The following is a 12,619-nucleotide window of genomic DNA, read 5'->3' as shown; positions in this document are numbered from 1 at the left end:
AGCTTAATGTGGGAGGAAAGCCCGAAGTGATGCAGGTCTCAGACGTTTACGACTTCGGTGAAACCCACGAGCACGGGTATGGTGCTGACAAACCTAGAAACATAATCGGGGCGACCCGATATTCGAACCCACAATCATAGGTTTCTGGCGTGCCCAAGGGACGCAACTCTACACAGCGAATCGCGGCGCCTTAGACGACTGGGCCACCCGTGCCCCCCTTAAAGACAAAGACTATGGAAACGTGTACATAACATAAGCGCTAAAGATTTCATTTTATATATTTTATTTTATTTTATATATATACTTAAAATAGTAGTCGTTAACATATCATATTATACATTCAAATAACGCGACGTATTAAGATGTAAGGCCAAATGCATATCTGGTTAAATTTGGAATAATATAATTGTTCAGTCATTTTTTTATTTTAAGAATAGATACTTCTTTTTTACCTTCAAGGTCTGTGAAACATCCATGCACAAACGACCATAAAAATACGTCTTCTCGCTGACATACGATATGACGTATTGAAAACGCTGAAGATTTAAGAGCATCTGTTGGTATCATGTTTATCTAACTCACGCAAACATTATATACAGTTGAGCTATTTCTCCTTGTGTTTCAGAAAAGTCGAAGCCATAATGATAGCCGATGCCGACTTTGAATGTGAAATTCTTAAATACAGTATATATATAAATATTATGTTTGAACACGGAATGATATTAAAACGGTTTTTTTGTTTAACGCCGCTCACAGCAATATTCCTATCATAAGAGGGCGGTCTGTAAAAAAGCGAGTCTTTACCAGACAATGCAGTGATTGACATCATTATCATCGATCGACGCAATTGGGATATGATGACATGCATGAAATCAAGTCAGCGAGCTTGACCACCCAACCCCATTAGTCGCCTCTTAAGACAACCTTGGGTTGTTGGAGATCGATTCTAACCCGGATTCTAACGGTCATAAAACACTTGTACCTGTCGGAAGGTTATGATAAACGCGCACGGAAAAAAACTGAAAATGTCATTCTGAAACATCATAAATGTCTCCATGTGATATTTGTTTTAACAAAAGCAACAAGACGAACTTTATCAGTGCAAGTGAAGACGGGCGCCACTGTTCAGATTGCCGCCGACTGAAGGCGGTACTTCTCTGCGCCGCCAGGCAACATAAAGATATTTACATTGTTATGCAGACATCTGGCTGGTTGTTTGGTTGGTTTGTTGTTTAACGCCGCACTCAGCAATATTCCAGCTATATGACGGCGGTCTGTAAATAATCGAGTCTGGACAACACAATCCAGTGATTAATATCATGAGCATCGATCCACGCAATTGGGATCGATGACATGCGAACCTGACCACCCGATCCCGTTAGTCGCCTTTTACGACAAGCATAGTCGCCCTTTACGGCAAGCATGGGTTGCTGAAGACCTATTCTACCTTGGATCTTCACGGGTCGCAAACACCGGCTGTCATCACTGATTTTCAGTGATCCATTCATATAATTTTCACCTCTATTTTGTCTTTTACGTCCAATGGAATCTGTTTGGGCGGATAATCGAGCGTGATTATTCTCTGGCGTTGAGGGGACCGTCGGGTAGCCTAGTGGTTAAAGCGTTCGCTCGTCACGCCGAAAACCCGGGTTCGATTCCCGACATGGGTACAATGTGTGAAGCCCATTTCTGGTGTCCCCCGCCGTGATATTGCTGGAATATTGCTAAAAGCGGCGTTAAACCATACTCACTCACTCTCTCTGGCGTTGACGTTTCACATGTATATCCGTCGACTTCATCTACGCCCTCAATGGAAGGGATCTACCTCCGGGTACACGTTGTATGTTTTCGTATACTTCACACTGACACATATTTGGCATAAAGGTGACGTTTAGTAACACGATCAAGTTACAGCAGTGAACATTCTTTAACCAAATAAACTTCTATCGACTGTAATTACTTTTAATTGAAGGAACCAAAACCCGTGATCTAAAGTTTCAATCCTAGGGCAAGTTTCAGCAGTCAGACCATCGCCTATCTTATTCCTATTAATTACATGCTTAAGGCAAGTGGAATCAAACTTGGGGTAATCCGGCACCACTGTGATGCGTGAGAATATGAGTGTGGTAAGTTCGTGTGGTTAAAGCTATATGTGGGGAGAATGCTTTCTACTTATATTCGCCACAGGATGTTACCACCGACTTGTTTGTCAAATGTAATGGACACGAAAATTATACGCGTAATGGTTTTCGTCATTGTCAATATTTGCTGGGATATCACGGCTGCTGGTCTCTCTCACAGTCCCTGAACCATATTATTTCCCTTCCGCTCAACCCTTTCTGTAATGCAAAAGTGAGTGAGTGAGTTGGGTTTAACGTCGCTTTTAACATTATTCCAGTTATATCACGGCGTGTCAGCTTAATGTCGGAGGAAAGCCCGAAGTGATGCAGGTCTAAGACGTTTACCACTTCGGTGAAACCCACGAGCACAGGTATGGTGCTGACAAACCTAGAAACATAATTGGGGCGAACCGGGATTCGAACCCATAATCATAGGTTTCTGGCGTGCCCAAGGGACGCAACTCTGCACAGTGAATCGCGGCGCCTTAGACGACTGGGCCACCCGTGTCCCCCGTAATGAATGAAACAAGTCTAGATTTTCATCAATCTCCCATTTCACTGGGACTCCTTTTCAATTTAAATGTAGTCATTTGTTTCTATCAAAATTATATATTTTCAGAGACTAAGCGTTAATCTACACGTATGCCTTTAAGAATTGAAGAAGATTAAGCATGTACGAAATAATCAGTGTCCAAAGCACGGTTGGCAGTATGAGTATGAGAAACACTTTGTAGCCACACGTTCCCTCACCGCTCGTTCGACACGCATGGAGTAACTGGGCCCATTATGGCCCGGCAATTCTTCAGGGAAAATGAATGAACAATCAGGATTATTAAGGCGAATTAACGTGATGTGGGACGACACAAGCGGGTAGTCTTTTGTATGGAATCGTAGAAGGGACATTGTTGTGTTGTTGCGTTGTCGCCTTTACAAGACCAAGCAAGAAAAGTGAAGAATTGTTTGAGAGGAAAGCGCGTCATGTCCCCTCTAGTATTCCATACTTTTGTGATAATAGGTTTGGGCTTTTTACTTATATGTGTATTGGTTCATTGAAAACATGGAATTTGTATGGCGTAAAAAACGTTTTACTCACACACTTTCTTCAGTGGACACTCGAGTGGACGTTATTCATACAAGACCCCAATGAGTTTTACGATATTCCTTGACAATCAAATATAAATTACGACCCAGCAACCGTCTGGCATGCGTATTTTGCGAATACTGTGTTGTTTTCTTGTGGAGATTTTGATTGTGATAACCAGCGACTGACTGAGTGAGTATGGTTTTACGCTCGTTTAGCAATATTTTAACAGTATCAAGGCGGGAGTCACCCGAAACGGGCTTCACAAATTGTACCCGTGTGGGGAATCGAACCCGGGCGTTCGGCGTGACGAGCGAACGCTTTAACCACTAGGCTACCCGACCGCACCTGTAATAGCCAGTGGCTTTCGGGTCCACTCGCTTCATTCCGTGAAGCCAGTGACGGAGCGAGGCGAGAAGTGATGAATGTACCGGTGAAAGTGAAACGAAGCACTTGTATACTTCAAATGGATTACTGTCACAAAACAGTCACGTCTTTAAATTCCTCAGAACTAAAATGAACGTAACGTACATGGTAATACCAAGATCGTTTTCAAACACATACCAACCCGTTGAGATCCGGATTAGGAATAGTCTTAAGCAATCCAGCTTGTCGTAAGAGACGACTAACGGGATCGGGTGGTCAGGCTCGCTGACTTGGTTGATGCATGTCATCCAAGAATGTTGCTCATGATGGGAATCACTGGATCGTCAGGTCCAGGCTCGAATATTGACAGACCGCCGTCATGTAGCTGAAATATTGATGAGTGCCGAGTAAAACAAAAAAAACCACAAAAAAACATAAACCGAGATCGTTAACAGACAACGATGGCATAGCCAAATTGATAAAGCTTTAGCACGTCACACCAAATATCCAGGTTTGATCCTCACATCGGTACAGTTTGTAAGGACCGATTTCTATTACTCCCGTTGGAATAGTGTTTGTTTGTTTGTTTGTTGTTTAACGCCGCACTAAGCAATATTCAAGCTATATGACGGCGGTCTGTAAATAATCTGGACCAGACAATCCAGTGATTGACATCATGAACATCGATCCACGCAATTGGGATCGATGACATGCATCAACCAAGTATAGTCGCATAGCACAGTCGCCCTTTACGGCAAGCATGGGTTGCTGAAGACCTATTCTACCTTGGACCTTCACGGGTCGCAAACACCTGGTGTCATCACTGATTTTCAGTGATCCATTCATATAATTTTCACCTCTACTTTGTCTTTTACGTCCTGTGGAATCTGTTTCGGCGGATAATCGAGCGTGATTATTCTCTGGCGTTGACGGGGCGGTCGGGTAGCCTAGTGGTTAAAGCAAGACCTATTCTTCCCCGGATCTTCACTGGTCCCCGTTGGAATAAGGCTACATTAGAGATAATACTCATTCACAGAGTACCAAGATAACCAATTATTCCATTTACCAATGAGACCTCGAGTGACGGAATGAGAAGCCCGATGACGTCATGGAACGATCCTCTTGCGAATACCCGTGTAAGTGGTTGAAACTCATAACCGATCTCATAACCGAGTTCCGGGACAGAATTGGTCCCCGCTGACCATTGGCTATCGTATGATGTGTCCAGGGGATGGAGTGGTCTATGCCTGCATACAACCCTAGACGGCAATAAGACTCACTGTCTCTGTCTTAGTGGGCCGTATTGATGCCCGTGATCGATGCTCACGGTTGGCAAAAATTAATTGGTTTGTCTGCTCCCAGTTCCCGAGACTTGTGGAATATATGAAATGTTGGTGACGGAAGCATAACGTGAACTGATGCCATCGTATCCGATTGCGTAGATCGATGCTCATGATGTCAATCACTGGATTGTCTGGTCCAGACTCGAATATTCAGAGACCGCCGTTATATATAGCGTGAATTTGCGTGCGGCGATAAACAACAAACAAACAAATAAACAGACACAAACTAAATCGTGAGACAACAACCAAACAAACATGGTACTGGTGAGTGCGACACCCGGCTCAGATACCCTAAGGTTGAGGCCATATTGCACGTGTGCCTAATAATCGTGGAACCAGTAGGATATTCGTGTCTTTCTTGCTGTCATTCAGTCTCCAATAAAAATCCGAATCAATTTACACAGTATTAGTGAATGACCCGTCTTTTTTAGTACACACACACACACACACCACACCACACCACACCACACCACACCACACCACACACACGTGGAAGCACGTCGCTATGTAACTGCAATAATACTTGGACGCTACGTTAAACCCGATTTCACTTCACCTCACTTTCTGAATGGGAGGAAATGTTTCATGTGTAAACTATTTTGAACATTACTAAAATGACTAGGGTTGTGTACTATACAGTCAGCTGAGGCTGGTACGTGGCTGCGCACAGGTAGGATCCTAATATGTTATTTGAAGTTGCTGTGAAGGGTTATGCGCTGTGGTTGAAAGTGATACTCATGATTACCGAGTATAATCATAATCATTACTGATTAAAAAAGAACATGAACAGTATTCTTAACATGAAATTGAAAGAAAAAGAACATCATTTATTTAACAAATTACTACAAAAACATTCAGATCGTCTATAAATTCTCGTCGATTCTACTGAGAAACAAAAGCTACAATGAAAACAAAGGACGTCTTATTAATACGGGATAACGAAGTATGTTATAACACGTGAAAACAAACCCTGCTTGCTATAAGACGAATGATCACTATGCGGTGACTATTAATCCTAATCTAACGTATTAATACAATGCTCAATGAGTGTGAGATTAAACACAGTTCCCAATAATTCATCTTAAGATAAAGTACAAAGTGACGTGGATACTTCAACACAAGTTACGAACAAACCCCAATATGTTTGAGTAAAAGCTAATTAGTGTTTCACCAAGCATACAAACGTTATTTTTGCCTCCAAATCGCAATTAACTATCTCTAAATAGAGACACAAGAGAGAAAAAGAGACCCACTGTTATTGATTTGGCCATACAAAATAATTACATTAGATAATACAGTCGATAAAAGACAATGCCAGTTCAACATTAAAGCAAATACTATGTTTCTATCAAGAAAGGCAATGTCGCTATTCGTTTGAAAGTGTTTTTACAAAGGGAACACGGTCGAAAGAGAAATATTAAACTAAAGACTCCACAAAAGTGTTATTTTGCTCTTTTATAATAGTTTTTGCATTAAGCGGGATGAGCGTTTTCCTGAAAAAGTAAATAGTACTTTTTCATCGTCATTAAAGACAGTTCTTGAAATACTTTAGTCGAGATAAAATAGTTTCCCCGTGGATTCCGCGTTTACAAATATATTGATTTGCAAATCTCGTGAAGTCTCGTGCATCAATCTCTTTCCCATGATTTTCCGGGATCTCTCCCTCATTGTAGGAGACCAGATGGCGCTGTGATGTAAAAATAGATTAAATTACCCGGCGTGCATCCGGAACGGAAACCAGGAATATGGCGATCTCTCCAGAGTCTTGTTAGCCACACTATTCCCCCCTACACTATGCGCGGTCCATTAGTTACAGTGTATTGCCTAAATGAAGGCTTGATGGCCGCTACAACAGGTAGTCCTTTGAGCTCTCGCCGAGGAATCCGCGTGTTAAACAAACCTGTCTGCTATGCCAGAAAGGCCGTTAAAGCCATCAATAACATGGATTTACTTCATATGTTTATCGTGATTTAACCAAACAAATATGCCCGAGTTTAGCACGCCTGGATAAAAGTAAAATGTCGAAATGCGAGAGATATTTCACTGTAGGAATAGTTCAATTGAATGATCATTGCATTCTTTGGTATTGCTGTAAATTCTACAGAAAAGGGAGGCTTGTTTTGATCATGCTCTGCTCGGTATTTTAACAATTCGGGGATAATGCGTATTTATTATTATTGGGGGGGGGGGGGGGGAGTGTGTGTGTGTGTGAGAGAGAGAGAGAGAGAGAGAGAGAGAGAGAGAGAGAGAGAGAGAGAGAGAGATGGTGGGTGGGGAGAGATAGTTTCTTTTTCCAATCAGCTTCCAATCTAAGATTTGATTATTTAATCTTGCTTACTCTTCAGATGATGTGTTCATAGAACAAAGAGAGAGAGAGAGAGCACACATAATTAAATATGCCATGACGTTTGTAGTGGACAGTGACTGTTCAGTTACTCATTCTTAAACAAAATGTATAAAGTTGGCCGTCAAGTTGGTTCGCCAGTGATGAGCGACATGTATTTATTGTAATGAATTACGTTTTTTCTTTTTCATAAAGTTACATAAGTAAGGAACATATTTTTACGCCGTTTTCAGATCATTGCCAGAAATGATCCAATACTGTAGTCAGGAAATAATGGTTAACCTCCGTGACGCTCGGCATTTTTAAGGGACTAAAACAAAGACTGGTCAGCTCGAAATCAGTATACTGTGTCTGAGTGGAGTGTTCATGTTAAACTGTGGCATGGTATCTCAGTGGGATAGCACTAATCTCGGCATTAGTCTGGACTAGTACAAGCAGACACACACACGTAGATACACAGATACACAGACACACACATGCAGACACACACACACACACACACACACACGCACACACACACACACTCGCTAAATAAGTGCAAAAATCATTTCACCTCACCTGTAAGTGACGAATAGGACCCAAGCACTACATACGTATAGTAAACGTCGGTTGGGCAGTCCCATGGTATAATAAGTTGTCCATGTGGTATCTTACGGTGTAAATCGTTGCTAGTTTTCCATGACCAGAATCGATTATTTACAGTCGTTATATAGCTGGAGCAATGCTCTCTGCGTTGTAAAACAACATCCCATTTGTAAGAGCCTGCTCATATGTGTATCAGTTGGTTACAGTGACTACTGTGTAAGAATAGTACATGTATATGAATGGGTGACCACTAGAATCGTACAGCTTTCAGTCTAATCTGAATGACTGCATGTCAGTATACTGTGTCTGAGTGAGGTAATCGTGTTAAACCGAGGCATGGTATATTAGTGGGCGAGCAATTATGAGGCCGGCATTAGTCGGGAAATGTACACGTACACACGCGCATGCACGTCGCTAGATCAGTGCATTAATCTTGAACGCGACGTTAAACCCCTTTTCACTTCACCCCGGCTCAGGACCCGTGATGATCCGGGGTAGAATAGGTCTTCCGCAACCCACGCTTTCCGTAAAGGCGACTATGCTTGTCGTAAGAGGCGACTAACGGGATCGGGTGGTCAGGCTCGCTGACTTAGTTGATGCATGTCATCGTATCCCCATTGCGTGGATCGATGCGCATGATATCAATCTCTGGATTGTCTGGTCCAGACTCGATTATTTACAGACCGCCGTCATATAGCTGGAATAATTGTGAGTGTAGCGTTAAACAACAAACAAACAAACCTCACCTCATACATTCCTTACCAAAGAGATCACGCCTCATTAGTAGGTCGGAATGAACTCGACGACAAAGGTACACTTCCCTTCCGATTCTACTGTCAAGTAGTTACATTATGGAGATATTTTCAGATAATATTTGTACTCTGAGAACGTGTACGCTGTCATACACATGTAGTTTAATATCTAACATGTATCGGGGGCACGGGTGGCCCAGTCGTCTAAGGCGCCGCGATTCGCTGTGCAGAGTTGCGTCCCTTGGGCTTGGGTTCGCCCCGATTATGTTTGTAGGTTTTGTCAGCACCATAACCGTGCTCGTTGGTTTCACCGAAGTGGTAAACGTCTGAGACCTGCATCACTTCGGGCTTTCCTCCCACATTAAGCTGACACGCCGCGATATAACTGGAATAATGTTAAAAGCGGCGTTGAACCCAACTCATTCACTCACTCACTCTAACACGTATACTCAGTATTTATCATGTAATTGCAGTGTACTGAAATATCGGTTTCTCCATTAGGATACAAAGGTCTGTTAACCAGATAGTACTGAATGGATGTTGATGAAGGTCAATGACCGCGAAATGGATGCCGGAACAATAATGACAACGAAAACAAATTTCTATTCCCCATTTTCTTTCCGACCGCCTCCGTGGTCTCGTGGTAGAGCGTCCGCCCGGAGAGCGGAAGGTCCGGGGTTCGATCCCCGGCCGCGTCATACCAAAAGACGTTAAAAGATGGTACTTGTTGTTACCCTGTCTGGCGTTCGGCATTAAGGGGCTAAAACAAGGACTGGTCGGCTCGGAGTCAGTATACTGTGTCTGAGTGGGGTATTCATGTTAAACTGCGGCATGGTATCTCAGTGAGCTAGCACTATAAATCGGCATCAGTCCGGCCTAGTACAAGCAGCCACACAAACACACACACGTACATGCACGTCGCTATATAAGTGCAATAATCTTGGACGCGACGTTAAACCCCATTTCACCTCACCTCACCCATTTTCTTTCCTGTGTGTACGCTTTCTTATGTCACAGAAGTAGCTTTGTGTTAGACAAATTAACAATGGTGTCACATGAATGTTTCCCCAGCAGTAGGAATCTGTTCAACAATACGGTGGTCTACACAAACACAGATATAATCTGACATCACCAAGGAGATGGTAAAAGTAATTGATTGAAAATAATACTGCCGATACTTGATTGAAGCCACTGTCAGATATCTACCGAAGTACATCATCATTAAAAACGGTGGCAGTATTAGGGTATTTCCTTTGTGAACTGGGTCAGTCGATGGCATCTCCTGCTTCATCTCCAGCTCCATCTCGTGCATTATCTCGTCAACGTCTCTCCTCAGCTGTGTTCACTAAGCTGATCAAACTAAGTCCCTAAACAGTGCAGCAAACCCATGTTAACTATTGATGTACAGTAAACAAAGGGGAACTCAGAGACTATTGTTTTGTGAGGTATAATATGTTGACCTCTATCCATAAATGCATATAAACAGAACAGTCAAAGATAAAAATGAAATCATATCAATACACGAAAACAGAAATCATAACAATTCAAAAGACAAAATTTCTAGGAATATTAAAACTCGCAATAGATGTCTGTACCCTACACATGTATCCCAAAGAGGGACAGGTCAGCCGAAATTTCTAAAGCAGAAGGCGACCGCTTAGACACTTAAAAAAACAACAACATCAATGCAGTAGGAACAAAACTTACACCAGATAGAGGCATGGTTATGTATAATGCAGTTCAGTTGCGAGTCTGCTGTGTCTCTCGTGCAGAAGAAAGCGTTATATCGTTTAATGAATTCTATTGACTACTTTGATGGACCATGTTTCTTGACTAGTTGTGCTTTTGTACTGCATCGTGCCATCATCCGCCAGATTATCTCTGCGTTAGGTGTATCCTGCCCAAGTACCATCTACTTTATTATCTATGTACATATCTAACATGTGGATTATTTACAAAGGACTTGGGACAGAAAGCATCGTAAAGACCTGGGAAGCAAATTACACAAAACCCGGCGCGTCTGAATAAGATATCATATGATTCAGACCTGGATAGTTTCAACGATTCCGCATGGAATATATGGTGATTCATATTCATTTTTCTATTTATACCCACAATGCAGATCACATAAAAATATTCGTGAAACTAGGACTTCCAGGAAACCAAGCAATATATATTATATATGAATTTAAGTTTATCATTTTGCACTTTTAATCTATGGTACAAGCCCTTTCTGTTCTTCATCCACTGGGATGGTTGACGGTTGTCATTTTTATGCCCTCATAACATTATGTGTGAGTACTTTGAGCAAGGGAACACGTTTTGATGCCGTGGAACAGCATACCATAATGCAAGGCGAGCGTATCTTGCCCCACCGGTGACAGCTGTCCCAAACACACGCAAATGCATGTAATTTGTTCAACTGAAAAAACCCACAGGAATAGCGCATCGGATATGAATTTTGTGACTGATGTGTCAAAAATGGAAATTCGTCCACATGTCTAACATAAACCTCTTTAAAGGCTTACTAAGGCCTTCCTTTATCAAACTAGAAAGGCGTAGTCAGTATTTAACTTGTATTCATACGCCGACATAGGAAATCGTAGTTAATCAGTATTTAACTTGTATGCATACGCCGACATAGGAAATCGTAGTTTGTCAGTGTTTAACTTGTATTCATACGCCGACATAGGAAATCGTAGTTAATCAGTATTTAACTTGTATTCATACGCCGACCTGGAAAAGAGTATAGTTAGTCAGTATTTAACTTGTATTCATAAGCCGAAATAGGAAAGCGTAGTTAGTCAGTGTTTAACTGGTATTCATACGCCGAAATAGGAATGCGTAGTTAGTCAGTGTTTAACTTTTATCCATACACCGAAATAGGAATGCGTAGTTAGTCAGTATTTAACTTGTATTCATACGCCGAAATAGGAATGCGTAGATAGTCAGCGTTTAACTTGTATTCATACGCCGAAATAGGAATGTGTAGTTTGTCAGTATTTAACTTGTATTCATACGCCGACATAGGAAAGCGTAGTTGGTTAGTTTTTATCTTGTATTCATACTCCGACCTTGTAAAGCGTAGTTGCTCAGTATTTAAATTGTATCCATACGCCGACCTAGTAAAGCGCAGTTGGTCAGTATTTAAATTGTATTCATACGCCGACCTAGTAAAGCGTAGTTAGTCAGTATTTAATTTGTATTCATACGCCGACATAGGAAAGCGTAGTTGGTTAGTTTTTAAGCTTCGGGCATTGTATAACGTGTATCCCTACACCTGCTAGCTCATATACCCATAAAGCAAAGGGTAGTTAACCGACGTATCACTTGTAGCCAGCCATTGTATTAATGCGCCTTCTTTGCAAACGGTTGTTTGACGTGTATCCATACACCGGCACAAGCAGGCAATCTGTTCAAGCAAAGATGTTCTTGCGCCAGTAATGGAAAATGAAGATAATGGCGTGGATAGTGTAATTGGTTCCATGTGGCGTTTTTCCATTCTGTTGAATGACCTTTTATGTGTCGCAATGATTGTTGCTGGTGGTTTGAACATTGTTCTTTGATTAAAGGAAGCTATGTCACGGAGAATTAACGTGATGAGATCGGGGGACGTCTCTGTTGTTTTAACGTGATGTGGACGTTTTGCTTTACTAATGGTTACTTCAAGTGGTTAAACTAGATGTGAGCGTACGAGGTATGGCTGGAACTCTGAGCCTAAATACGAAGGCTGATTTTACACCAGGAGAAAGTTGTCTACACCACAGGGATCCCGGGGTACTCCAGCATCGTTGTCATACACAATGTGAGCGTGTGGTCCTCGGAGGTTGTGTTGGTGGTGACGGTGTGTGTGTGTGTGTGTGTGTGTGTGTGTGTGTGTGTGTGTGTGCGTGCGTGCGTGCGTGCGTGTGTTTGTGGTGGGTCGGGGGGGTAATGTTGAAAATAATCAACTCCATGAATGGCATCCCTTCATGGTTAGGCTCCGAACTTTTCTGGTTCCTGAATCCTAGAAATCTTGTCGTCTTTTC

This window comes from Haliotis rufescens, unplaced genomic scaffold (assembly GCF_023055435.1).
Source record: "Haliotis rufescens isolate VD_foot unplaced genomic scaffold, xgHalRufe1.0.p SCAF_9, whole genome shotgun sequence".
Classification (NCBI taxonomy): domain Eukaryota; kingdom Metazoa; phylum Mollusca; class Gastropoda; order Lepetellida; family Haliotidae; genus Haliotis; species Haliotis rufescens.
Note: the sequence above shows the minus strand (reverse complement) of the source record.